General features: G+C 49.7%; 1 long non-coding RNA gene across 1 annotated transcript; it reads left to right on the top strand.

Annotated features, from left to right (window-relative positions):
- Positions 1–920: 920 nt before the first annotated feature.
- On the top strand, positions 921–2,205 carry LOC139802611 (uncharacterized). Its single transcript, XR_011728713.1, has 3 exons — positions 921–1,255; positions 1,790–1,908; positions 2,081–2,205. It is a non-coding gene; the product is annotated as an uncharacterized lncRNA (long non-coding RNA).
- The last annotated feature ends 2,389 nt before the right edge of the window (positions 2,206–4,594 follow it).

Here is a 4,594-nt window from a genome sequence, read left to right as displayed (position 1 = left end):
TGAAATGTCATAGTCCCAGATTAAACTCTAGTGGAATCAAATTAAAGGTTTCTGCTCCTGATTTAGAAAAGCACAGTGTGAATGTCTAATAGCAGCAGCAAAGCCAGAATTACAGGTTAGACTCCCAATCCATGTGTATGACTAACAACAGAAAAAACAGAAACAGTTTGAACTTTTGCAGGCTGGAGCCAAGAAACAAAGAAGGAGGCGTAACTTATTTTAGGTCCAGCTTCATAGAATCATAGAATCATAGAAGTGGCTGGGTTGGAAGGGACCTCAGAGCTCATCAAGTCCAACCCTTGATCCACTCCCCCCGTGGTTCCCAGCCCATGGCACTGAGTGCCACATCCAGGCTCTTTTGAAATATCTCCAGGGATGGAGAATCCACCCCTTCCCTGGGCAGCCCATTCCAATGTCTGATCACCCTCTCAGTAAAGAAATTCTTTCTAATGTCCAACCTAAACCTCCCCTGGCACAACTTGAGACCTCTTGTGCCCTCTTGTCTTGCTGAGAGTTGCCTGGGAAAAGAGACCAACCCCCCCCTGGCTCCAACCTCCTTTCAGGGAGTTGGAGAGAGTGATGAGGTCTCCCCTGAGCCTCCTCTTCTCCAGCCTCAACACCCCCAGCTCCCTCAGCCTCTCCTCATAGGATCTGTGCTCGAGTCCCTTCACCAGCCCAGTTGCTTCCTTTGGACCTGCTCCAGCACCTCAATCTCCTTCCTGAGCTGAGGGGCCCAGAACTGGACACAGTACTCAAGCTGTGGCCTCACCAGGGCTGAGCACAGGGGCAGAATCACTTCCCTGGACCTGCTGGCCACGCTGTTCCTGATACAGGCCAGGTTGCCATTGGCCTTCTTGGCCACCTGGGCACACTGCTGGCTCATGTTCAGCTTCCTTTCATGCTGGGAGGAAGCAGCTCCTGCTAATGCCCTGGGCTCTGGTGGCTTGGAGCTCTGGCTTCATCCCCGGACCCTGGATGCATGTGGTGTGATCATTCCAGAAAATCTGTGGTGCTTGGTTTAGAGGAACTGTCCTTACTACTCTAGCAGCAAATCTGCTAAAACTATGTGATTACCTCTCTATTTCTTACGGTAACTGATCCAGGAGCTCACACCCAGGGCAATCACTGCCAAAGGGGGAACTGCGTTGCAAGGACTGAGCTTCAACAAACGTTCATTGGGTATATGGAAAGAAATCCCACAGAAATATCTGACTGTGACTGTGCATTGAGTCCTCTGCATGGAGCCAGCCCAGAGGTAAGGCATGGCCACAGGTATGAATTTGGTGGAAACAAATGGGATGTTAAAGGCCAGCCCTTCCCATCATGCCAGTTTGAGCCCTGCCAGCTGTGGAAGGGAAGCAGCCAGGAGCTAAGGACAAGCCTCCTCCAGACTTTCCTGTGCCCCAGCTGACCATGGGAAGAATAGGAGTGTTATTTATATACTCCCGTATTTAGTATGGAAAGGAAATGCCCTCTTCAGCAGGAAGGCAGTGTGCTTGACCCCTCTTCTGGCACATCCCACTGTAGAGGACAGCAGTGACCTTCACCAGAGGTGTGAGGGATGCTTTTGGGGACAGTATGGTGAATTTGTCACCGCTGGTCTGAGGCAACTCTGACACATCAGCATCTTCAGCTTCACAAATGGATCCTCTGTCTGAGCTTGTGGCTGAGCAGGGATTAGTGGTTATGGAAGGATGCAGCAGAAATGTTTCCTGCAGTGCTGATTTGGTTTTAAACTTTCAGATGAGGAATGCCAAGTTTTTCAATAGCTGCCTCATTCTCCATACAGGTCAAAGCCACCCTGAGGGGTTTGGCTAGAAGGTGCTGGACTCCATTTCATTTCATCCTCAGCATCTCAGACACCTTTATGACATTCCAGGGAGTACAATTTCCCATTTCTTTCCTCAGGTAATCCTGAAAGTGACAATAAATAACAAGGAAGAGTCTATTATAAGCAGATATATAGTACTCACATCTGCAGCATGCTGCTAAATTTATACAGTAATTTTTTCGTAGAGTATCTATTAGTATAAGTAACATTTGAATAGGTCTGTGTTACAGAACATCTTACTTCTCCAAGGTTTCCTCTGCAGCAGTGTCCTTCCTCCTGGAAGGTAATTCCCTTGAGCTGGAGCTGATCAGAAAACAAACATTTTTTGTGGAAAGAAATTAAGCCAAATAAAAGTACAGAATTTTTAAGAAAAAGCCTTAAGAAAGGTTGATTCTTTACCTAGAAGAACAGAAGACTAAAGAGTTTTTGTAAATACTATTTTTTTTTTTTTACAGAGCCTCTTTCTAATAAATGTTTTAGATAAATAGCAGCAATTTGCCGTGGTCCAAATCCCTGCCAGCCCATCTGCTTTGTGCTCACTGTGTTTTCATTAGTAAGAGCAAAAGGCCACCACATGCAGAGCACCTGCTCTTGGTAGGGGATGGCACCGGCACCGGCACCGGCACTGCCAGCAGCTGCTGCAGGTGTCCTGGAGGTGTCAGGAGCGTCCCTGAGGACAGAGCAGAGCGGGGGGAGGCAGCCTCAGGCAAAAGTGCTCCAGGAAAAAGTCGAGTGCTCAGCGTTAGCGCAGCTGTGGTTAAGTAGCACAATTGTCCTCGTCACCAGTGCCACGTCCACGGCCGTGTGAGGGGCTGGGAGGAGCATAGCTCGGCCCCTGTGAGCAAACGGGACGGCTCTGGAGCCTGGCCACGCAGTCAGCAAACGTGGGCATTTATCATCAGCACCAAGGAGCAGGAGGCAGCGGTGCCAGGCAGGCCCGGCTGGGTCAGAGCCAGCACCGGGACCCGGTGGCACCACCATCGCAACAGGGCGAAACCCACAAAAACCCAGAGCTGAGAAAGGCTGGAGACAGAAAGAGAAGACTCAGCGGTGGGGGAGCGTGTGAGGGCCGGGGAGGGAGCGGGGACTGCGGACGGGGTCGGGCGGCTCCGGGAGCATCCTCAGGGGTGGTGCTGGGGCCCCGCTGCGCCCCGGACATCGCCGGGAGGTGGATGTGAGAGCGGCTGCCGGAGGAGGGAGCTGGAGGAGGGCAGCCCGTACACTGCTGTTGCGTAGTCGTTTGCTGGGGATTCCCCAGAGCACGGGCTTGTCGGACGGGCAATAAATTAACTGGGTGGTAGGGAAAAAAAATCAGAGGATCTTGACTATGGATTTAAAAATATCGGGAAAATGTTTTGTCTGGCAGAAATTACCATGTTCCATAGATCTAGCTGGGTGTTTGCTCAGTGTGTCACATCCTGCTCACAGGCAGTTTCATTTCTTGGTGGAAAAGAAGTGTTTCAGTACAATCAAAATATTCCCGTGGAAAACACTTAGTTAGTAGTTACTCCATTATCTTCTAAGAAAGTTCAACTAGAAAGTCCTGAGCTGAGTCCTGCTGGCAATGTGCAGGTGCAGTGGATTCCCAGGATGTTCTCAGAGCGAAGTTGCACCATCCTCTCACATGCATGTAGGTTCTTTTTGTGCTCTGTCAGTGGCACCTTTTGAGGCCAAGAAAAAAATCAACATTATTGGAAAGCAGTAATCCTGTCTGCCTGATAAATTGGAAGCTGCTGCTCTGGAGAGGAGTGGCTCATCTTTATCCACAGAGCAACAGCTTGCTCCAGGTATTGCTGTGGGGATTACAGATGCTCCAGCAATGCTCAGGGTGAAGCAACCTGCCCTCCAGGGGCTGACACCGTGTGCCAGGAGCACATCAGCCCTGAGGTGTGGAGCTTTCCTCCTAGTTTGACCCCCACAGACATCCTCATACTGCTGGCTGCAAGGCTCCAGAGAGTCTCTCAGATACCATCACCAGCCCTTACTCCTTTGCTTCCTGCCCACAGTGAGGAGCAGACCTGGCCTTAGACCACAATCATTTTGGGGTCTTTGGTGTCCAGTCTGTCAGACTTGGAGACCAGGATCAAGCTGCTTTCCCTAAGCCCCAGGACACCCAGCAGCCAAGAGCAGCAGGCAGCATTGCCACAAGAAGGACCTTGCATACTGATGCCTGAACCCTCCCATTCCCAGGGGTAGCACTGGTGCTGATAAAAGACAATTTCCCACACATTTTGCCAGTTAGGTTGTGATTCGCCTCTATGCTACTTCCCAGGGTGGGTAGCAGAATTATAATTAGATATATGATGTAGCAAGGGTGTAACTTAACTCCTCAGAAGCCTTTTCCTGAAGCAGATGGGTATCTTGATTATGCTGACTGCATTTCTAGTCAAAGGTGTGTTGAACACAGCATATCTGTTATCTAGATCCAGTGCAACCCCCCCTGCAGCCGGGTGCTGAGGCAGCAGATCTGAGCTGATGGGAGAAACCACAGAGATGGATGTGGGTTCAGGAGTGGCATGACAGCCCCAGGCATGCTCCTTGTGGAAATGCACCAGCGTACAGGGACATTCACAGGAACAGCTCCACTCCTTGCTTCCTGGTCACAAGCATTGGGGTTCGAAATACAAACAGCATTTTATTTTTTAAAATGTGTTTTTACGTTTACACAATAGATGGGTTTTTTTAAATTTACATTTTTCTGATGCCTTTATCAGCTATCAACTGTGTCTGTGTTCTGAAAGAAAACAATGTAGGAAAAAGAGG

The sequence above is a fragment of the Heliangelus exortis genome, chromosome 14 (genome assembly GCF_036169615.1).
Source record: "Heliangelus exortis chromosome 14, bHelExo1.hap1, whole genome shotgun sequence".
Taxonomy (NCBI): domain Eukaryota; kingdom Metazoa; phylum Chordata; class Aves; order Apodiformes; family Trochilidae; genus Heliangelus; species Heliangelus exortis.
The sequence above is the reverse complement of the archived record's forward strand: the minus strand, read 5'-3'. Positions and strand labels throughout refer to the sequence as shown.